Source organism: Hakea prostrata, chromosome 1, assembly GCF_041222555.1.
Source record: "Hakea prostrata isolate BN-2017 chromosome 1, UWA_Hpros_2, whole genome shotgun sequence".
NCBI classification, from domain to species: domain Eukaryota; kingdom Viridiplantae; phylum Streptophyta; class Magnoliopsida; order Proteales; family Proteaceae; genus Hakea; species Hakea prostrata.
The window spans coordinates 38,734,143-38,759,187 of record NC_142600.1 but is presented as its reverse complement, the minus strand read 5'-3'; positions in this window follow the sequence as shown (position 1 = coordinate 38,759,187).

Here is a 25,045-nt window from a genome sequence, read left to right as displayed (position 1 = left end):
CAAATATGATTTATTGAGTCCCAGTCGAATACTTTGTCTACGGTTGTCAATCTACTAGGATTCACTTTGTTATCCTGCCTTTACGCTTGTATAACAGACCTTGACTTGACCTGGTCCGACCTCGGTTTATCCGAATTGGTTCGAGCCATTTTATTTATTCGATATCACCCTGGATTCTTGATCAAAGATGCCTACAGTCGTGCCTCTCTTTGGTTAAGGTTTCCATTTTACTTTCTACAATTTACTTTCAGCATTTGTTTATTGTTCTCCCTTCCCCTGGATCTTTGATCAAAGATGCCTACAGTCGTGCCTCTCTTTGGTTAAGGCTTCATTTTCATTTTATTGCTTTGTTATTTACTTTCTGCACTGTTCTTTTTCTTTAATATCCGTTCCCCCGATCGGTGGTGTAACAACCCCCGTATTTCTAACTTGGAATCCTTATTGCAAGTCCAAGAACCCGAAGGTCTAGTCATAGTAATTTTGTGGAGTCTCCAAATAGAAGTCTATGATCCATATCCAGAACCCACGGATCTGGTTTCTCTTGTTGAAGAACCTGCCTTACTAGGAAGTTGGATCTCTGGTAGAAGGCAAGTGATGTTTGGAGATGTCTGGAATGAAGGTAAGACCTCCCCCATATGTTGTTTAGGGCTAGGTTGTGTTTGGGTTTTAACCCCCTGAGCAAAGCACCCTTGTATAGCAATATACTTGGGGGCAGTTGCTAGTGGCGATTGATTAAACCAAGTGACTGCCTTAAGCGACCGCCCCCGGTTCTACTTGCGGGAAAATGCTCTATTTTGCCCCCTGTTCGTTATAAATAGCATCCCTCGCCCTATTAACACATTATTATGTTCGGGATTGCTATTTTGGGCGATTAGGCGGCAGTGGAAACGTGCTGGAAGGTGGGCGAAGTGTTGTTAGTGATATGGAATCTCTTCCCTTCTATTCTTGGTGATTCTGGTTAAGGTAATGAATCTCCATCTGCAAATCTCTTTCTTTTTAACCTCTAATTGATATGAACCCATCCTCATTTTGTTAGTGGTTACCCAATTGATCAGTTGTAGCTCTCTTTCCAATGTTCTTGATGAGATCCTGTCCATAAACGAATCACTGGATTTGTTAATAGATGGATCTAATCAAGTTGAGATTTTTGGGTGGTTGATCTTTGTTAATTTTAGGTTTTTGTTTCACCCCTTTGTTATAGACATATTAAGTTTGAAATTCGGACTAAGATCATCCCAAAACGGATTGAAATCGGATGATCAAAAGTCAAATTTTCGGAGTTGGAAACTGTTTGAAACGGGGGCGGTCACTTGTGGAGGTCGCTTAACCTAAGCGACCGGCACAAGCAACCGGCTGGTTTCCAGTGACTGTGTAGGTTTGATTTTTGATTTGTTTTGACTCTTGACTCTTATACATTCTTGTAACCCTATGCCTAGGTGTTCTCTATTTCAAATAAAAGTCTTATAATAGTTTCTAGATTGCAAGTTAGAGGAATTCGACTAAATTACAAGGTAAGGACATGCATTCTTATTTATATGCATACATGATGATTCAGCTGTTCTATTTAATATTCTTTGATCATGTAACTTGATGTAATTGTATAAAGCTTGTGAATCTTAATGTATACTTGCTGTTAGTGGTGCTCTTTGATGTACTTCATCTTTTATGATATTGCACAATTGTTCATGGTATGATAAAGAGTGATGTAGTGTAGTTGTGATGGAAGGGGTTTCCATTGGGATATCTTGGCTGGAGATATTAGAGGGTTGTGGTATGGGACACATGCCTATTGATGCCTCTAGCACTATCATGATTACTGGATGACATACCTAGGAGAGTCTAGAATTGCATGGCTAGTTACCCCACATGCTATTACCCTTTCGGCAGGGGAATTGAAGCCGGGTGACCTGTGACAATGGTGACGTGACTTTGTTTCATCCTACAGTGGTAACCAGTCCCGTGCGGAGACTCAGTGGTCCACTATTGGTCATGCAATGGTAGGGTTGCATATGTTAGGGTTGGGCTCATGGACTTCCAAGGAGAGGATCGGGTGTCGTGAGGAGTCATGAGAGCATCTGCCCCAATAATATGTGGATGACCATAGGGTTAAGGAGTGGAGTCCAACTGCGGTAGCCATTCCGTGAGGGTTCTCACTCCTAGGTTGCGAAGGATACTGAACCGAGTTGGTTGGTGCCATAGGGGAAGTATCTGGACTTCATATAGTATGTTACCTGTATGACATTGCATTGGATTAGAAACCCCGACATGCGCCAGTACTCATTACCAATGGTCATGGTGAGAGAGTATTGACTTAACCCCAGCCATGGTTTGAGAGCCAGGTGTGGACTTTCCATTTTACCCAGATCCCTACAGAGGTAACCAGTCCTTGCCGGATCAGAGTGACTAGACCTACCCAGAGGAGGGCTGGTGTATATCTTAAAGCATGTCAGTTGTTAGAGACTTGCATAGTTAGATCTTAGTAGCATTCATATTTCTGCATATCATCCATATCATTTCATATGTGCATTCGTGGATTGTATTGACATATATATGAGAATTGTCTGTTCCTTACTGAGTTCGTCGAACTCATTCCTTTCATTGTATATATTATATGAGTTGTACAGATGGTGGCACAACGTCGGAAGTTGGAGATCATTCGTATGAAAGAACCTTCTAGTATGAAGCTGATGAGGCACAAACAGTGGTTCATGGACTTGCAAACATGAAGCCTCCTGAAGATGCTTGGTGTGTGCTTTTAGTACCCATTGATGGCCGACGGTGTAACATCCTCCCAGCCGGTACCCTAACTGGCATACCCGAGAGTGTGATCCACAGCCCCGAAGATCAAGTATCGAGGAAATCATCCTCCCACATATACAATAACATAATCATAAACAGGAAATAAATCAAGTTTTAATATTATGAACAAGGTTCAAAACAAGAAATGAACAATCAGTATAATCAGAGTGCGGAAAGATACCAGATATCCAATGATATCAAAAAGGAGTAAAGTGAGGCGAAACTCACTTGCACCAAAAATAGCGGAACGTAGTATGAAAATCAAAAGGGATTACAACTGAAACAAATGTACTAAGAAATAAACTAAGATCAAGTGTCTTCAAGTTTATAGATAACGTCTTCATAAGTATGGACTTCATCAATCCAATGAATACGTTCTACCTCTATGCAGTTCTCAAAAGTAGTGCGCAGCTTGATCCGCCAGGGAATCATCAAAGTAATCTTGATCGTTGCCAGCACTTTGCGTGTAATACGCTTCATTGGCTTGCTCTTCACTGTACTGCCCGTCATAATATTTTGTACCTGCAGGATAATCTAACAAAAAGAAATATACAACAGGAATGAGTTTCGAAGAAACTCAGTAAGGTAGTTAATCCATAACATCATAGATAACATGTGGCAAAACATAACATGATGCAATGCAGTATGAAACAAGTAATGTATGTATGCATCTAACTCTATGTATGCTGGTCTCTATGGCAGACATGCTTTAAGTCATAGCACCGTACTTCTTAGGGAAAGTCCGCTCACACCCTCAACCATATAAGATATCTTGGGTTCCCTCAACCATTTAAGGTATCATGGGCAGCCGGTTGGTAATGGGTCCTGCATCCCTCAGGACAAACCATGGCAAGGGGTTTTAGTCAACACACTCTCTCACAACCATTTGGCATAAGTACCGGCGCATGTCAGGGAAAAGCCTAGCCCAATGCAAGTCATCTAGTCAGTTACATCAACTCAGGTCCAGATACTTCCATTCCTCGCCCCGGGCGATCCTTTCCGGTATCCTTTCCACTAGAGTCCTAATAGTCCCAGACTATGGACTCATCAACCCTATTGGTTATCCACATATGGTAAACGGGAAGCTCTCATGTCCTCTCACAGGTTGGTTACCGGTCTTGAGCGCCCATGAGCCCAAGTCTAGCCATATGCAACCCTCCAATAAATGGCCCCCACAATGTGATTCCCGTCCTCTCACGGGTTGGTTACCGGTCTTGAGCGTCTATGAATCCCCATTGCTGCCACGGGTCGTTCGGTCTCAATACCCTTCCGAATCGGGTCTGATATAACAGGGGTATATCCTAGCCAAACACTGCTAGACATCCCTAGGTATGCCAATCATTGATTCGGGAAAGCGTCGATGGGCAACCCCGAAAACATCCCATACTATTTCCGATAATGTCCAAGGACAGAAGTGTCAAAAGGACACCTCCCAATCCCAAACCAAACTTAATCAAACACATTCTCAGATCAGTCATGACATACACAACAGTAGTTCATCATATAAAAGAGAATGTAAAAGCAACATCAGATTAAGCAGTGATAAATAATTTATATAACATAAATAATGAAAAAGATGATATAAACAAGTGCTACTGTTCCCACAGTAGGAGATCAGAATTAAAATACAATAACAGTAGGTAATGTCATAGTTTCATAAAGTAGAAACCAGAGAACAAGCAATCTATGTAGTTAAGGAATTAACTGTCCTTACCTTCTAACTTGGATGGGATCTTAAAGAATCAAGTATGATCTTGACTAAACCTGAGAAGACAGTCCTAAACAAGTGCACACAACATGTTAGGAAAGATGCATAAAGGAAAAGATCATAAATCAATCGAAACAGACCAAGATTGAGGTTGCTGTACTCATTGGTCGATTGATTGGTCTGCTGGACCAGTCGACCAATGAGTCGACCAATGCAGACAGTGGCCTGCAAGAATCCGAATTTTGGGAATCCAGAGCCGAATTCGATGGTTCAAAAGGGTACAAATCAGAGGGGAATTATTATGGTAGTATTCTAGGGTATAGAGGATATCAAATCATAAATCAAAACAAGTTCTCAAGTTACAACCTAGAAATCATGAGGTTAACCTAATTAGGTTGAAAAATAGCTTAGGAGGGAAAAATAGAAAAATTAAAGATAATGAACTAGGATATGAAAGAATTCAGATCTAGTAAAGAAAACATAATAATTGGGTTAACATGATCAACAAGGGGATTCCTGGGTTTGATCCAAGAAAATTAGGGTTTCACCCTTTTGGCTCCTGGACAATAATTGTGAGATTTGGATGAACAAAGACAAATCAAAACAGGAAAATATAGATGATTAAGTTTTAGGTTAACACAAGGTCACCCAAAAAGGATTTCCCTTTCACAAGGTAGGTTACCAAAAGTTCTCCAGACAATCACACAGGTTAGGGTTTCAAAGGATTAGGGTTAGGTTTTCAAGAATTCAATAGGTAGGGTTTAAGAACATGATGATGATCATGAGTCTTAAAGAATATGGTGAGATCAGAGAATTGATGATTACAAGAATGCTTCAACATCTTTCTGATCTCAATGAAAAACAGAATAAAAGAATGAAATTCAGAGATAGAAGAGAGAGAGTGAAATCATACCTTTGCCGTAGAAAGATGAAGAATTCTTCAAGTCTTTGTAAGAGATCACCAAAGAATGCAAGGGAATGGGTTAGATTAGGGTTCTAACTCGTTCCAGAGGCTTAGGAGGCAGAGGAGGCCAAGTATTCCCGAGATTAGACTTAAATAGAAGAGACAGGATTCAAATTTCAAAAACAGAATCAATTGGTCGATTGATTGGTTGATTGGTCCAATCGACCAATGAGTCGACCAATCAAGACAGCAACTTCAAAACAGGGAATTGAAGGCTCAGATCAAGTCCAAACATCAAGGGGTTTTGCACACACCTAGAGTGACATACCTAGGAGTTAGAAATGCCTTAGAATCAATACAGAGACCACTCCAAGACCATCAACTAATCCAATCTTCATCCGGGTGCAGTTTCCACCATTGGGACACTAGCATCAACACTCATGGATTCCAATCCAGCGATCAAGTCTTCAACAGAAATGGCTCAAAGATGACTTCTTGCCTTACTTGGGTCACTGGACCTACAATTAACAGAGTTTCCGGATTAGGGTTAGGGCTGGGTTTCACAGACGGGGACAGAGTGCCAGGATTTTGATGATCGTAGGGAGAAAGATTGAAGGAACCCTTTACTTGCTAATTTAGAAAACCAGTTTTTTAGATTTAGAAACGAAAACTGGAAAGAAGATTATTTATTTTATTTATTTTGCTTCCGCTGAACTTGATATTATATTTGATTCGTGGTCCTTTCCTTTAATCCTTTGTTGAATATTTATTGGAGTATTTGGACTCTTGTAACCTTTTTATTAATTATTGCACTTTTTCTTGCTCTTGATTGTCTATACTTGTGTTTATTATTATTGATTGGTAAGACCGTGGATCCTGTGATAGATCACTCCCGCGGGTTGTTAGGCGGCTAACCGAGACCGGCGGGTGGGGTGTGACAAGTGGACTGTAAGCTACGGCAAAGGGTCCACGGTCAAAGTCATTATTATTATACTCCTCTTCCCTCGATCCAGAGCTGACACTTGGATCACTTCCCTTTTCCTTTTATTTTTATTGTTCGCATTTTTTTCCTGTCTTTTATTTATGCATTGATTGTGTTTAATTTATTTTTTGTTTCAATTCAATTGCATTAGATGTATGGATAATGATCGTTTAGTTTAGTTAATTAGTTAACAAAAATTAAATCATTTCACTCTCACATTACTATTAAGAAGTTGAATTCTAAGTGGCATATCTTCTTGAGATCAACCCGTTAGCTACACAATACCGTGCGCTTGCGATTACTTTGAATTTCAAAAACAAGTTTTTGGCGCCGTTGCCAGGGAGGTATTAGTCCACTTTATTTTTCTCATTCTTAGGTTAATCAAAAATTCAAAGATATTTATCTTAACTTGAGTAGAATCAAAAACGTATAGTAGTCCCCACTCTCTGCCAGAATCCCCAAGATTAGATTGTAGGTGGCTCCGAAGACTATACGGATTCCCTTGTTATCAAACCTATACAGTGCTCAGCTATACGACAACCTTACAGCTTTGGAATCATTGTTTCAATCTTTGTGGTGGGAAAATTTAATATTTTCCCTTTTGTTTTTATTATTTTCTTTTCTTCTTTAGTCTTTTTATTAAAAAAAATTAATAATAATAATAATAACTCATTATTTCATAAGAGCCATTAATTGCATTAGATGGTTAGTGCATGTGTGTCTGGACTTGTGATTCCACAAATAGAATTGTCCAAGTGTCTACCTTGACCATGGAAGACCTACCTCCACCTCCTCCACCTAAGAGTCTTAGAGATAGATTTTATCCAACCAGATCTGCCCAACCCTCCTATATACGTTTACCTAATGTACGGGGTAATAATTTTGAACTTAAATCTCATTATCTGTCTATGTTACCCCAATTTCATGGGTTACCTGATCAAGATGCATATTTGTTCCTTAGGGAGTTTGAGGAGGTTTGTGTCCTTATGAAGGTACAACAACTCACTGATGATGCTGTAAGACTATGGTTTATTACATTTGCATTAAAGGACCAAGCAAAAAAGTGGCTTTATAGCTTACCTCGGGATAGCATTACCACATGGGAACGATTCACTGTCCTATTCTTGAAGAAATTCTTTCCTTTCTCCAAGACAAATAAAATAAGAAATTACATTCTTCAATTTCATCAAAAACCCAATGAGTCCTTTGCTAAGGTAATGGAGAGGTTTCAGAGCCTTCTCCAAGAATGCCCTCACCGTGGTATAGAATTATGGCATTTATGCCAAATAATTTATGAGGGTATCGATTATCAAACAAAGCAACTTTTAGAATCTATGTGCCCCACAGGATTTACATCGTTCATAGATGATTCTGAAGCTTGGGAATTTCTTTTAGACCTAGCAGATAGAACTAGAGAATGGGAGTCAACCCAAGAATCTGAAAGGACTAGTAGGGGATATTTTGTTGATAGTCAAGTTCATAAGGAAGCACAACTAGATAGTCTTTTGAAAAAGTTAGAGACTTTGGTAGTTAAAGCTGCACCACCATCACCAAGTCGAGCACATTTTATTGACAAATCTATTGCTATGTGTGCATGGTGTCAGTCTCCTACACATGTAATTGAGGAATGTCCTAGCTATTCTGGAGGCCAACATGAAAATGTCAATGCGATGTTTCCAAACCCATACAATAACACGTACAATCCTGGGTGGAAGAATCATCCTAACTTTTCATGGTCTCAAGGGAAAAACCAAAATGGATTAAGCAATTATTCCACTCAAAATCACTTTGGTGCCCCTCAATAACAAAGTGCACAGTTTTCTCATAATCAAATTTTCAATTCCCTCAAGCCCCAAATTTCCAGAATGCCAAGTTAGCTAGGCTTGTCAATCCACCTATTGTGACTCATATGCCTCACATTGCACAAAATCAATCATCACCTACTTTCAATAAACAATCCAGAGTTTTCTCGTCTCTCTTCCTTAGAGAAGAATATGGAAGTACTTTCCAGCATCTTCATGACTTCTATGCATAATATGGAAAAACAAATTTCTACTCTTACAAGTTCTTTGTCTGAGCGAGAAAAAGGTAAAATGCCTAGCCAACCTGAGTTAAATCCTAGGATTCAGATTCAACAAAGACCACCAAATCAAGTCAACCAAGTTGAATCCTCCCATTCTTCTTTAGTTTCAATTAATTCTCTGTCAGCATTAAGAAGTGAGAAAGGGTATTTAACAGGTGAGTCACATATTAATGAAAAGAGTGAGATTAGTGACCACTGTGATGAGGAGAATGTTCGAGTATCTCCTAATAAAAGTTTGTCTGAGGAACCCATAGAAGTTGAGGATGAGCCAGTTGCTTTAGCAGTTCCTAAGTTTGGTGAACCACTATTAGAAACTATGAGAAAAGAGCAAATTTCAAATGAGAGTCCTTATGTTCCTAAGGCTCCTTATCCTAGTCATCTAATTAATAGGAAGAAGACTGCAACTATGGAGGAAATTCTTGATGTCTTCAAAAAGATAGAAGTGAATATCCCTCTTTTGGATGCCATATCCCAGATCCCCGCCTATGCAAAAGTGTTGAAAGATTTATGCACTCATAAAGGAATCACTAGCGATCCCAAAAAAGCGTTCTTGGCAAGTAACATTAGTTCCATAATTACTCAATCTGTAGGAGCCAAGTATAAGGATACAAAGAGCCCTACCATATCTTGTGTCATAGGCAATACACACATTGAACATGCTTTACTTGATCTTGGTGCAAGTGTGAATATTTTGCCTTACCATGTTTATAAGGAATTAGGACTGGGAGAATTGAAATCAACTAGAACTACTCTTCAGTTGGCAAATAAGTCAATTAAGATTCCCAAAGGGATGGTTGAAGATGTTTTATTGAAAGTGGGAGAATTTATTTTTCCAGTTGATTTCATTGTGCTAGATACTAAACCTTTTTTAATCAAAGATGAAATCCCAATAATTCTAGGAAGACCATTTTTCGCTACTAGTAATGCATTAATCAATTGTCGAAATGGTCGTTTATGGTTGTCTTTTGGAAATTGAACTATGGCGTTTAATATGTTAAGGATTGGGAAATAACCACAAATAGAAGAAGAGATCAATATGCTTGAAGAGTCTTTGGATTTTCATAATGATTTGTGATATGGAGAAATTATGATCGGACCGGGTTCATACCTGGTTCGACCCTCGACCCCGGTCGAAACAGAGGGAACCGACTCGCCCCCGAGCGAACCGGATCCAGAAGATGGCTTGCTGAGGAAGAAAACTCATTCAGCTACAAGCACGCCCTAATTCAACTGATGAATTAGGTTAATTACCCTAATGATTGCAGACTCAAATTGACGGATGCGGCTAATCATTATCGAAGGGATAATCATCACATAACCTAAAGGTTATCTCAGGAGTCCTCTACTAGTCCAAACTAGTAGAAGTCTATCACTCAACAGATCTAACTGTTAAGATCCAACGACTACCCGAAGAAGGCTCAAGTGCATTCAGCGAAGGAGATTCGAAGGTACACTCTATATAAACCTCACTGCCATACGAGGTGAGGAGGACACACAATCTGAGACTCAGACTCAAATTCAGATACATACTGATAGACATAAACTATCAGAGGCTTACGATCTAGATCACCTTTCCCAGTTCTTTATTCCTTAGCTCTATGCTTCTAGCAGAGCCGTTTGTGATTAAGTTCATCAACTGACTTAGCCTTCGGAGGTGGACTCCCGACCCCCGCGGTCGGGCCACATCTGACGCTTTCGTTTTTGCAGGTCATCACGAGGAGATCTAAGGGCTGAGCAGATTTTGGACGCATCATTTGGCACCGTCTGTGGGAAATGACTTGTAAAGCCATGGTGACTAGATCGGCAGCAGCCGCTGCACAGCGCGATTCCGGTGTTCAGATCCCTGGAGTGAATAATCCAGATGTTCCTCAGGGAAGCCAAAATCCTATCGAAGTAGATGGTGGTCAGGGAGGACGTAATCCTCTTGATACATTCCAAGATCAATTGAATCAAGTAAAGATTCAACTCTTGGAGGTGAGCCAAGCACTCTGCATGCTCACCAGACGAGTGGTGTTACCACAAGAACCTGACCATCGCGATCCAGGGAGGCGCGTGTTACTGCGTGATCAAAGATTGGCTGAAGACCGGAATATCGGTCAGAACTTTCGTGAAGGTGACCGAGGACCTAGGAGAATTGACGATCAACCTAGGCGAGACTATCGGTTCGACATACCGCAGGAAAGTACAACCGATTCAAATACAAGATTGGACACAGGGGTGAGAACTCACTCACCAACTGTCAGAAGAACCGGTCCCGATGATCGAGCAGTCTGCGACGAGCGGAATGTTCGGGACTGCTCGGGAATGAAGGGCTGTTCGTGATGATCGAATAGCACGTGATGATCATGTTAATCGAGGTCGTGGTCATATCGCTGAAGATCACCCGACCCAGATTGGTCAGGAATTGGCCAACATCAATCAAAAGTTAGGGCAGTTGGCTAAAGGAAGGATGACTGAGGATATTTACTCAGTCATTCGGAAGACCCCCTTTGCCGAGCCAATTGCGGGATATCAGTTTCCCCATAACTTTTGTTTTCCTACCTTTTCTACATTCGATGGCTCCGGAGATCCAACGGCCCACATTGGCTATCATCAACAGACCATGGCAGTATCAGGTAATTCTGATGAAATTTTATGCAGGGTTTTTGGTTCATCTTTAACCGGAGCAGCACAAAAGTTGTTTTCGAACCTCCCCTCTGGAAGGGTCGTAAACTTTGATGAATTGCTGCGCAAATTCATAGGGCGATTCCAGAGTGGAATACAGGTCAAGAAAACGGAAGAAACCTTGTTTACTGTCAGACAAGGAAGAAGCAAATCGATCAAAGAGTTTCTGAAAAGATTCAACAAAGTAACGATGGAGATAGAAAATTTGGATGAGCAAGTAGCCAAAATTGCTCTATTCACTGGACTCACTAACCGAAAACTCCTGGAGTTATTACTACAGGATATGTCTGCAACTTATGCTGAGTTGGTACAGAGATGCCAGAAGCAGGCCGAAGTCATGGAGATACTAGATGCGCGCCAAGGAGATAACAAAGTCTCCAATAAGGAACAGAAGGAACCTGAGCAGAAGCAGAAGCCAAAGAAAAATGTCCGTGATCAGGTTGGAAAATATCAGGCTTGGCGCCAGAGGTCTCCTGGTAAAAGTGAATATACTCCACTGAATGTTCCTCGGGCTGATATTCTAAATATCATCAAAAGGAAAAATATTTTGAAGTGGCCACCTAAAATTCTTTTGAAACCTGGGGAGCAGCAGGATCGAGAAAAATATTGCCGATTCTACAGGGACTATGGTCATTATACAAATGACTGTCGTCATCTGAAAGCAGATATTGAGAGATTAATATCTCAGGGACACTTGTCCAATTTTGTTAGCAGAAGGAGGGAGGAGCCACGTGAGCCACGCGCGGCTGCTCCTAAAAGGGATCGTTCGGTTAGTTCGGAACGATCAAGGGAGGCTCCGAAGTTAAAAAAAGGCAAGGAGGTGACTGAAGCTACTCGGTCACCTATCCTTACCATTTTCGGAGGACCAGAGCCCGAATCACTCCGCAATTTGAAGACAAAATCCAAATTTGTCGGAACCGGAGAGACGCAGAAGCGAAAGAAGCTGAATGGTGAAGATTCTATCACCTTTGGCGAGGAAGAAGAAAGAGGCGTTTGTTTACCTCATGATGATGCCATAGTCATCAAGGTAGAGATTGCACGTCGGGAAGTGCATAGAGTTTTGGTTGATACAGGGTCTGCAACTGACCTGATTTCTTATGAAGTGTATCAAAAATTGAAGGTGGATGAGGACTTGATGGAGCCTTCATCCACCCATCTATATGGTTTTGCAGGGTCATCTGTGGTGGCGGAAGGATCTGTCCAGTTGGACTTATCTATTTGAAGTTTCCTAAGGAAACAACCGTCCGAATCAATTTTTTGGTGGTTCGAGAGCTGCCAGCTTACAATGTTATCCTCGGGCCACCATCTTTATCCAAGATAGGTGCTATTATTTCGACAAAACACCTGAAGATAAAATTCCCGACTGATATGGGAATTGGTCAAGTATCCTCTGACCAGAGGATCTCTCGGCAATGTTACATTGCCTATTTAAAAGACAAGGAGGGCCCGAGGAAGGTGACTGCCCTACCTATAGAAGTTCGAGATGATCGGGAAGAAGCAGAAAATTGCAAAGGCCCAAACCAATGGAGATGCCGGAGCAAATCCAACTGTGTACCGAAGATAAGAAGAAGATTACTTATATCGGGTCTGAACAACTGGAGAATTTCAAAGATGAGTTGAAGTTATTTCTTCAACAGAATAAAGACGTATTTGCATGGTCTGCTAAAGACATGCCAGGAATCGATCGGGCTGTCGCAGAGCATAAACTCTGGATAGATCCGAAGGTGAAACCAGTGATACAGAAAAGGAGAAATTTCTCCATTGAAAAGTATGAAGCCGTTCGGGGCGAGGTTGAAAAACTGAAAAATTCTGGTTTCATAGAACCAATTGAATGCCCAACCTGGTTAGCTAACGTGGTAATGGTAAAAAAGGCGAATGGGAAGTGGAGAATGTGTACAGATTACACAGATCTCAACAAAGCTTGCTATCCGTTGCCTCGGATTGACCTCTTGATAGATGCGACCGCAGGATATGAAACTCTAAGTTTCATGGATGCCTACTCAGGGTATAATCAGATCCTTATGAATAAGGAAGATGAGAAGTTTACGGCTTTCATGACTGATCGTGAAAGCTACTACTATAAAGTCATGCCATTTAGCCTGAAGAACGCAGGAGCTACATATCAGAGGGCCGTCAACAAGATTTTTAAAGATCTGATAGGAAGGAATGTTGAAGCTAATGTTGAGGACATGCTAGTGAAGAGCTTTACAAAAGCAAATCATATTGCAGATTTGACTGAGGTATTCTCGATCTTTGAAAATATCAAATGAAGCTGAATCCAGAAAAGTGCGCCTTTGGAGTTTCCTCGGGCAAATTTTTGGGCTTCATGGTGTCACAAAGAGGTATTGAGGCTAATCCTGCCAAAATACAGGCTTTAATTGATATGGAGGCTCCCAAAATAGTTCGTGATGTGCAGTGTTTAACAGGGAGAGTTGCTGCTTTGAATCGATTCATCTCCAAGTCTGAAGAAAAGTGTTTGCCATTCTTCAAGGCACTCAAAGATTTGAGGGGCAACAAGGAGGCAAAGTGGACCGAAGAATGCCAGAAAGCTTTCGAGGAGTTAAAAGAACTTGGACAACCGCCGATTTTGTCCCGACCAGAGAAGGGGGAAATATTACAGCTATATCTAGCGACGTCCCTTTCAGCGGTCAGTGCAATACTTGTTCGTGAGAAAGATAAAAAACAGTGGCTGATTTACTATGTGAGCCACGTATTGCTAGATGCGGAGACACGATATTCGCAGATTGAGAAGCAGGCTCTGGCTCTCATGATAGCCGCCAGGAAGCTAAGGCCATACTTTCAGGCTCATCCAATTGAGGTATTTACAACTTTTCCTCTCAGTAAAGTTCTTAATAAACCTGATTTATCTGGAAGGATGGTGTCCTGGTCAATTGAACTCAGCGAGTTCTAAGTGAGCTTTAAGCCCAGAACGGCAATCAAGGCTCAGGCGCTAGCCGATTTTGTAGTAGAAACTACTGCACCAGTGGAGTCCACCATTGAGGATCCCATTATACCAACCACTTGGGAGGTATATGTGGATGGTTCAAGTAATAAAGATGGAGCAGGAGCTGAAATTCTATTGAAAAGTCGAGCAGGCTTTATTATTCGATATGCTTTGAGATTTGCATTTGAAGCAAGTAATAACGAAGCAGAATATGAGGCTCTGATAGCTGGACTTCGGTTGTCAAAAGCATTATCTATCGCAAATGTTACTATTTATAGTGACTCTCAACTTATAGTCAACCAAGTCCAGGGGGAGTAGGGTATTAAGGAACCACGCTTGCAGAAATATCAAGAGATAGTGCAGGCATTTCAAAACCAATTTCGAAATTTGAAGATATCTCAGATTTCAAGGAATGAAAATTCAGTGGCAAATGAGCTATCCTGACTAGCCAATGCCAAAGAAAAGAATCTAGACCCTTTGGTCTATATTGAAGAGATAACATTTCCAAGTTATCATGAGAAAGAAATTTCTTATATTGAAGTAGAGCGTTGCTGGATGGATCCGATAATTGAGTATCTAAGAGATGACAAATTACCTGAGGATCCGAAAGAGGCAAGGTTGATCAAGATACGATCGGCAAGATTTGTCATTCAAAATGGGAGACTATACAAAAGATCTTATTCTGGACCCCTTATGAGATGTATAGGCCCAGAAGGAGCAAAGTCAGCTTTGGCTAAGGTTCATGAAGGGATTTGTGGGGCTCACATGGGTGGACGAGCCCTGGCCCACAAAATTCTAAGACTTGGGTTATATTGGCCTAAGATCCAAGAGGCTGCTATGGAGTATGTTCGCTGATGTGGCAACTGTCAAATTCATGCTACAGTATCGAAGTGCCCGGCGGAAACCATGACTTCAATTCTAGATCCCATTCCCTTTGCGATGTGGGGAATTGATATAATGGGAAAATTCACCAAGGCATCAGGCGGACGGGAATATCTGATAGTAGCAATTGATTACTTTACGAAATAGGTTGAAGCCAGTGCACTGGCAGCAATTACTGAGAAAAAAGTGGAGAAATTCGTGCTTGAGTCAATCATATATCGCTTTGAGATTCCAAAGATTATCGTCACTGACCATGGTACTCTGTTCGACTTTGCGCAATTTGAGCAACTTTGCGGAACATATATGATCGAGCATCGTATGTCCTCAGTGGCATACCCCCAGAGCAATGGACAAGTAGAGGTTACTAACCGAACACTACTGGAAGGAATAAAGAGAAGACTCGAAGCTGATAAGGCTTCTTGGGTCGAAGAACTTCATAGCGTACTGTGGGCCTATAGAACCACGGTTCGAACACCCACAGGAGAAACTTCATTCAGGTTAGCATATGGATCCGAAGCATTGGCACCGGTGGAGATAATGGCGGGGACATTACGGGATCGAGAGTTTGAGGAAAAAGCAAACGAGCAAGGACTGCTTGGTAGTCTTGATCTGTTGGATGAAGTTCAAGCAAAGGCAATAGCACGAACTCAACATTATCAAAGGAGGATAGCATCTCATTATAATACTCGAGTGAAGAATCGTCAGTACTTAGCCAGAGATTTGGTGTTGAGAAACACCTTAGCTTCCGACCCACGTCACCAAAGAAAATTGGACCCTTCCTGGGAAGGACCTTATATGGTTGTAAAACCAGTTGGTTCAGGAGCCTACAGGCTAAAGAACATTAACACCCAGAAAGAGTTGGATCGTTTGTGGAATGCCAGGCATCTCAAAAAGTTTTATCCTTGATGATGATTTCAATTTTGTTCGTGATGTAAACATCTTCAACTCAATCAATGCAATTTTTGGCTTTCAACAAATTATCTTTTGATTGGGGGGCATCATACACCATATTAAAGAACAAGATCCAACTATAAGGCATCGGATGAAAATCCGTGTGGGTCCTTCAACACTTATGGATTTTTTTTTCGGAATCTCTTAAGTTGAGGCATCGGATGAAAATCCGAGTGAGTTCCTTCTACAAGGCGTCGGTTTGAAACCCGAGTAAGTTCCTTCAAGACTTATTGTATTTCTCCGGAAATCCTTGAGTAAAGGCATTAGTTTAAAACCCGAGTGAGTTCTTTCTCAGACTTATTGTATTTCTCCGGAAATCCTTGAGTAAAGGCATCGGTTTAAAACCCGAGTGAGTTCCTTCTCAGACTTATTGTATTTCTCCGGAAATCCTTAAGTAAAGGCATCGGTTTAAAACCCAAGTGAGTTCCTTCTCAGATTTATTGTATTTCTCCGGAAATCTTAAGTAAAGGCATCGGTTTAAAACCCGAGTGAGTTCCTTCTCAGACTTATTGTATTTCTCCGGAAATCTTTAAGTAAAGGCATTGTTCTAAACAACTAAGACCTAGTACAACAGCGATTCAAGTGGCTAGCAAAGTTCAAGATGAAGTTAATTTCTTATTTCTTCAAAAGACCAGAAGATGTCGGTCTCAACATCAAACTTAAGATTACAAGAGCTAAATACAATCTTCGGTCCAAAAAGAAAGTCATCATCGATGATCATTAAGAAGTCATACAAGATCGGCACAACTTTGCTAAGACAAACACATGAGTCAATCATTGGTATGGATTCAAGGAAAAGAAGAGGAGAAATGAGGATTACAAAAAACATTTCAGTATGTATAAAATCCTCCGCAATTTCATACTCTTTGTCCAGCTTGTCCAGGAGAAGTATGGTCTTCGACCAAACTTGCATTCAAGGCGAGCTCGTCATAATTGAATCCTTCCAAGGGAGAATAAATAGGAGAGTCTTCCAGATAATGCATAATATCTGGATCAGAAGGCGGAGGATCAATCTTATTTTTGGTCCAGTCAGGAAGAGGAAGGCCCAGTTTGGTAAATACTTCAGGATGCCAAACAAGCACTAGAATTGGAAATAGGAGCAGCACCTGCTAGGACCACACCTTCATCAGACGCCAACATAGTTGCCTCAGATGCCCGAAGAGTCTCCTTCGGGGGTGCACCAACGGTCTCTGCAGCAGGGGCGTCAGCAGTGCCATCAACAACGGAGTGATCAAGATCTTCCTGGGAAAGACGAGCGATCACTCCGGGCAAAAGAGGCGCAGGGACGGCATCAATAGAAACTGTGGGAATCTTACTTGAAGATACACCAACAGCAGCCACCTTAAGCTTGGAGGATTCACTAGCTGAAACCACCTCACTGGCCCCAACCACTGCCGACGGAACGATTTTCTTTCAAGATTTCGCTCTAATAAAGTTCGGGTTGATCTTGGGAGCCACTATATAAACAGAAAAACCGTATCAGTACAGATATCCAACAACAATGGCAACAAAGGAAAAACCCTAGTTCTCTGTCAAAAGCCCAAACACGATTAACTAAACCCCAAGTATTACTACTGTGTAGTTTACTTAGGGGGAAAGGGGGAAAGAGATGAGCAATCAAAAAACTCACTTGTTCAGAAGTTGATTGAGTTATTGTTGGAGTACGAGGAATACGGAAGCAAGCAAGAGGACGGAATGTCGCTTTAGCAAATCTAACTTGCAGATAGCAGGATAGATGGGGAGTACCCACGAAGGCTTTAAATAGCCTCAGGTATTAAGACGACGATTGAGAGCTAAGGACAACCAATGGCCCAGATCGAAATGACGCTTCAAAATCCGCAGAAAGCAAGATCAACAGTCGGAGGGATGCCACATGGAAACATGTGGAGGCGAGCACCCGATGCAGGGATACCTCCAATCGTCGCAGCGCCATTGTAATAATGGATGTATTTCTGATTCATTGGAAATAGTGAATGGTATACCAGAGCAAGGAAACGTTTGGACTTCGCAGATACGAGAAGGGAACGTGTGGACTTTGCAGTAAATGAAGTAGTGGGGAAGATTAATGCATCTTTCCAAAACTCATCTTCATAATATCTCTGCAAGATTATTATTTGTCGAAGAATGTGAAGTTAAGTGATAAGTTTTATCATTTATATTTTGATATTCAAGACAAGTTTTCAGCAGGAGACAGGGAAATGGAAAGGCCAACATGAAAAAGAAGTGTCTATTCATTAGCAAGGTGGTCAATCTTTACAAAAAAAAAAAGAAAAGAGATAACTCCCTAAGCCTCTTCTTCATTGTTGCCCAAGGAGCCCTGATCGGGAGGACTTTTCTCAGGATTCTGAGAAGAGCCTTCCTCAAGAATAACATTGTCAGAGTCCACTTTAGCAGCAACTTGTGACTTGGCTTGTGACTTCTCCTCTGGAAGTGCCGGCTCGTCAGCCAGATATGCCTCATATTGTGGGTCAGCTGGAAAAGGATCATTTTCTTCCCGAGCCCAGTTTGGGAGATCCATGCCTAATTTCCCGAAGACCTCTTTATGGCACACCTCACGAAAGGGAGCAGTATCAAAGGAAGGGATTGATGCGAGACTTCGCTCCCAAACATCATTCTGCCCCAACCAATAAGCTTGGATGTTGTAAGCACCTAGTGTCACATCCGCCCAGCCGGTACCCTAACTGGCATACCCAAGGGAGTGATCCACAGCCCAAAAGTTCAAGTTTAGGAACGATCATATCCATTTCGCACAATAACATAATCAAAAGCAAGAACAAATCATAATGTTCAAGTAATTTATAATAAAAGTCAAGAAAGGATCTCAGAAGGATCACTAAAAATATCAGAGTGCGGAATAACAAGATACCAAAACAAAAGACAACTGTAGAGTATAGCGGAATTATACCCTACAAACACATGCGGAAGGTAGATCAAAATCCAATGTAAAGCTCTAAGCTAATACAAGTAAAGTAAAAGATAAGTCTATAAGAAACAAAAGAAATCTAATCCACATCTTCAGTCAGCTCTTCTTGCTCTTCAGTCTTATCTTCTTCACCTTGCACTTCCTCGTACGTACCGTCAAAGAAATCCGAACCTGTAGAAAAGTCTAACAATAGATTGTACAAAAAAAGGAATGAGTTTCGAAAGAAACTCAGTAAGGCAAGTTAATCCATAACATCATAGATAACATGTGGCGAACCATAACAAGATGCAATGCAATATGAAACAGATAATGTATGAATGCATCTAACTCTATGTATGCTAGTCTCTATGGCAGACATGCTTTAAGTCATAGCACCGTACTTCTTTGGGAAAGTCCGCTCACACCCTCAACCATAAAAGATATCTTGGGTTCTCTCACGGATCATTTCACTGGTCTTGAGCAGCCGGTTGGTAATGGGTCCTTCATCCCTCAGGACAAACCATGGCAGGGGGTTAAGTCAACACACTCTCTCACAACCATTTGGCTTAAGTACTGGCGCATGTCAAGGAAAAGCCTAGCCCAATGCAAGTCATCTACTCAGTTACATCAACTCAGGTCCAGATACTTCCATTCCTCGCCCCGGGCGATCCTTTCCGGTATCCTTTCCACTAGAGTCACGGATATTACTCACCGGACTCATCAACCCTATTAGTTATCCACATATGGTAAATGGGAAGCTCTCATGTCCCCTCACGGATCATTTCACCGGTCTTGAGCGCCCATGAGCCCAAGTCTAGCCATATGCAACCCTTCAATAAATGGCCCCCACAATGTGATTCCCGTCCTCTCACGGATCATTTCACCGGTCTTGAGCGCCCGTGAATCCCCATTGCTACCACGGGTCGTTCGGTCTCAATACCCTTCCGAATCGGGTCTGATATAACAGGGGTGTATCCTAGCCAAACACTGCTAGACAGCCCTAGGTATGACAACCATTGATTCGGGAAAGCGTCGATGGGCAACCCCGGAAACATCCCATACTATTTCCGATAATGTCCAAGGACAGAAGTGTCAAAAGGACACTTCCCAATCCCAAACCAAACTTAAGCAAACACATTCTTAGATCAGTCATAACATATACAACCAACAGTTCATCATATACAAGAGAATGTAAAAGCAAAAATCAGATTAGGCAATAATATGTAATTCATATATCATGAATAATAAAAAGACAATATAAACAAGTGCTACTGTTCCCACAGTAGGAGATCAGAATTAAAATACAATAACAGTAGGTAATCTCATAGTTTCATAATGTAGAAACCAGAGAACAAGCAATCTATGTAGTTAAGGAATTAACTGTCCTTACCTTGATTATCGCCGAAGATAATCCAAAGATCAAAGAGAGAGACACCAAACATGGAAAATAAACCCCTAACAAGCATAGATACAACATTAGGAAAGATACCTAAAAGATTAGAGAGCAAACGAATCAAACTGAGCGAAAATTGAAGCTACTGTCTTCATTGGTCGATTGATTGGTCAACTGACCCAGTCGACCAATCAGTCGACCAATCGAGTCAGTACGGGATAGTGAAAACTGTTTTGGTCATAACTTCTTCGTTTGAAGTCGGATTGATCCAAAATTCGAAGGGGAACTTCCTAGGATGCATTAGAATCATATGGGAAGATAAAATCATCAAGTCATGGTCAAAATATGGGTTCTTGATTTGACCCAAGAAACTAGGGTTTCAACCTTATGGTTCCCATAATAAGGTTATGATCACGGAATGAGAGGGAATGATTGTTATCAAGATAATAACAAGAAATCATAGGAATTCTCGTTTAGGTTAATAGAAACATTGCCCATGAGGTTTCCCTCACATGGGAGATTACCAAAGGTTTCCAGAAAGATCATACAAGGGTTAGGGTTAAGGTTTCAAGAATCTATTGGCTAGGGTTAAGATCATGATGATGATCATGGATCTTAAAGAACATGATGAGATCATGGAATAGATGGTTGCAAGAGTGCATCATCTTCTTCCTGATCTCAGCCAAGAACAGATTAAAGAAAGAAAATCAGAGATGGAGAAGAAAGAAAAGAGAGTAGACATACCTTTGATGCGAGAGGAAGAAGATTACTTCAAGTCTTGTGAGAGATCACCAAGGAATGCAAGGGAATTGATTAGATTAGGGTTCTAACTCATTCCAGAGGCTTAGGAGGCATAGGAGGCAGAGTATTCCCGAGATTAGACTTAAATAGAAGAGACAGGACCAAATTGGTAAATTCAGACACCATTGGTCGATTGATTGGTCTGTTGGTCCAATCGAACAATGAATCGACCAATCAGGACAGCGAGGTTCAAACAGGGATTCGGAGGGCTATACAGGGTCAAATTGAGTGAGGTTTTCTTCTACGAGTCAATCAAGAAGTCTAGTTTCCAGAAATACTTTCGGATCAAGAATTGGAGTTCATTAGGTCCACCAACTAGGCTCACCTTCTTCGATGCGCAAGCAGGATTTGCCAGACATAGTTCAACAACTTTGGACAGGGATTTGGAGGGTTATATGGGGTCAAATTGAGTGGGGTTTTCTCTTGGAAGTCCATTCAGAAGTCTAGTTTTGGAAAATATAATTGGATTGAGCACAGGAGTTCATTAGGTATTTCAACTAATTCACCCCTCTTCGGTGCGCAGATTCAGAACAAAATTGATGGCTCTCATGGAAAGGCTAGGGGTAATCAAGATTCACCCTAGGGAAAGAGAAACAAAGAATGCACAATCTGAAAAGGTGTTGGGAAGTTTCCAACAGATAAAAGAACATTAGGGTCTCAGATATGGTTACCTCTCATAAGAGTTGGTTACCTCCCATGAGAGTTACCCACAATTAACTCTTACAAAAACAACCCAAGATAGATAAAGGAACATCTCACTAATATTTCAAAATCAAGAATGGAATTAGGAAGGGTCTACCAATGAGAGGAAAGAATGTAAATAAATTCAAAGGAAAAAAATCCTAATATTCCATGGGAAGACTAGGGAGAATAAGGATTCACCCTAGGGAAAGAATTTACAATCAAGAAAGGTTTTGCGGAGGGTCCAATGAATTAACAGAAAATAAAAGGTTGCCAATTGGTTACCCTCTCATGAGAGTTACCCAAGAATTTCCCCTCAAAATCTTACCCTTTTGGTTTCCAATGGTCCAAGGAAAAACAAGGATCAACTCCTCAATCATGAGGACACAAGGGAAGGTCATGGTAATTGTATGAGACCTTCCCCACAATCATAAAGATAGGTAGAAAATTCAGGGAAAGTATCATCAAGATTTTGGTGGAGTCAAATTCAAGAATCATCGCCATATGGCTTCAAGAACATAGAGTGAATTGGGGAATTCACTCTAGGGCTAAAAAAATTAGAGAAGAGGTCATTACAGCAGTGTAATACCCTTCTCATAATCAAAATACCAGAAGTAGATAAAAAGAATGAATTAAAGAATAAACGAATTGAATACTAAGCTTTTAGAAGAGAAACCGATGAAGAAATCTGAACAGATGTTTGAGGGTCTTTCTTGGCTTCGAAAGAGAGGATCTAGGGCTCTTCCCACGTTCTCCAAAGGCTTAAAACAGATTGAGAGTGAAAAACATGGAGTTCCCCCCTTTTAAATAGCACAAAGACTCCAAGAATTACTAGGATTTCACCAAATTGACCCTGCTGATTGATTGGTTGCCAAAAAGGAAGATCTAAGGTCCTTTCCACGTTCCATAGAGAGTTAGAAACCTAGTGGGAATGTTTACCACGAAATTAAAAGAATAAAGCTTTTAAAAACCTTGAAAACAGAAAATTACCAAAATGCCACTGCCTGGACAACTTGTTCAAAAATAGGGATTTAATGGGCCTAACTTCAATATTTTTGGATGGGCTTCTTTCAACACATCATACTACTTACCTAGTATGGAGGGATGTCTTCAAATCAGGTCCAACTAAGCTTTAGGTCCATCAACCAAGTTCTTCTTCACTAGTGAGTAGTTCAACACCAAATCAATTAAGGTTTCCATAAGGAAGCACCATCATCAGTATCCATGGGTTTTGGGTCAAACACCATATCTTCTACTGAGATGGCCCACGAAGACATCATCCCTCATTTTGGGACATTGGATCAACCCTAAGAGAAAGGTCTGACATGGCTTCCTAAGATTTTCAAAGATAGTAAAACTGAAATCACGGTCAAACTTCAAATCAACATTTAAACAAAACTGAAATCACGGTCCAACTTCAAATCAACATTTAAACAAAACTGAAATCACGGTCCAACTTCAAATCAACATTTAAACAAAACTGAAATCAAGGTCCAACTTCAAAGTCCACATTTAAACAAACCCTTCCTTACCCAAAACAGATAGGGTGTCCTGGCTATGTTTGGGCTGGATTTCACACCTAGCAGCTCCGAGAAAGGTATGCTGTTCAGGTACTTCTGAACACACTCCTTCCGAAGCTCTAGCTTGATGTGCTTGGGCTTGCTAGGGACCGCCCACTTCAGATATTCTTTGTTCTCCGCACATTGAAATTCAAGCCTGTCAACGAACAACGTGGCAGCTTCTTTTTGCTTCCTGGCCTCGCGCTCGGCAGCAGCGGCACGAGCCTTTGAAGAATCAAGGGCCTCTTTGAGGGAGATCACTTCTTCCTGATGCTTTCTTTGCAGCTCCTCGGTAGCTGCAGTCAGCCGGTCTATCTCAGAATTGGCTTTGGCCAAATTCTCTTCACAGTCTGCAGCCAAGGAGCTATTGCGGCCAACCCGGCTCAATGCTTCCATGTGTTGATAGAAGCTCAACACAGCATTCCTGGGAAGGCGGAAATTATCAGAAGAAGTCATAAGAAATTATGAAAAAATAAGTAAGCAAGAAGACCGGTACCCTATCTGGATTACCCGGGGAGTGAATTACTGTCCCGCCGATCAAGTTTAGGAACGATCATAATCACTTAGCACAATAATATAATCAAAAGCAAGAACAATTCCTTATTTCCAAATAATTCAATAATAAAAGTCGAGAAAGTACCTCAGAAGGATTCACAAATAACATCAGAGTGCGGAAAGGATTTCATTAGTATAAACAATCAAGTGTGAAAAGGAGGGACGAAACCCATCCTATAATATTAGCAGAAGATGAAACGACTAAAAGTAAAGGTTACAACCGATTCACCAAATAACAAGTGAAACAACTAAGCTATAGTCCTGACAATTCAAATAAAAGGTTAAAAAGGGAATGAGGCGACATCCCATCTCTAACACACAAATATAAGACTGAACTGCTACAAACAAGTCCCGATCTCGGTCTACTCGTCTTTATCAACTGGTTCATCGCCACCAGTATGATACAAGTCTTCAACTCGGCCTCCAGAGGGTTGACTGCTACAGCCAACAGTGGTATTACCTGCAGAAAAGTCTAACAAGATATGTTGCGAAAAGGAGTGAGTTATTCCATAATAACATAAATCATATGATGCACAGCATAGCATGATGCAATATGATATGAGACATATGATGTAAACATGAATCTAACTCTAAGTATGCTGGTCATCTAGGGTAGACATGCTTTAAGTCATAGCACCGTACTTCTCTGGGTCGTCAGTCACTCTCCCATTTCCATATCTTGGGAATGCCCGGGGAAGATCGGTAAAGTCATCAAAAAGCCGTGGTAAGGGGATCGGTCACCGCTCTCTCACATCACCATTTGGTCAAGTACTGGCGCATGTCACAGTAAAGCCTAGCCCAATGCAAGTCATCTACTCAGTCATATCATCTCAGTTCCAGATACGTCCATTCCTCGCCCCCGGCGATCCTTTCCGGTATCCTTCACACTAGAGTCAGCGTAATCCCGGATTACGGACTCATCAACCCTATTGGTCATCCACATATAGTAAACGGGAAGCTCTCACGTCCTCTCAACCCTATTGGTTACCGGTCTTGAGCGCCCGTGAGCCCAAGTCTATCCATATGCAACCCTACCAATAAATGACCCCCACAATGAGATTTATGACCTCTCACGGATTGGTTACCGGTCTTGAGTGCCCACAAATCCCCATTGCTACCACGGGTCGTTCGGTCTCAATGCCCTTCCGATTCGGGTCTGATACGACAGGGACATCCTAGCCAAACAACTAGACAATCCTATGTATGTCATCCAATAACCCGGGAAAGAGTCGATAGG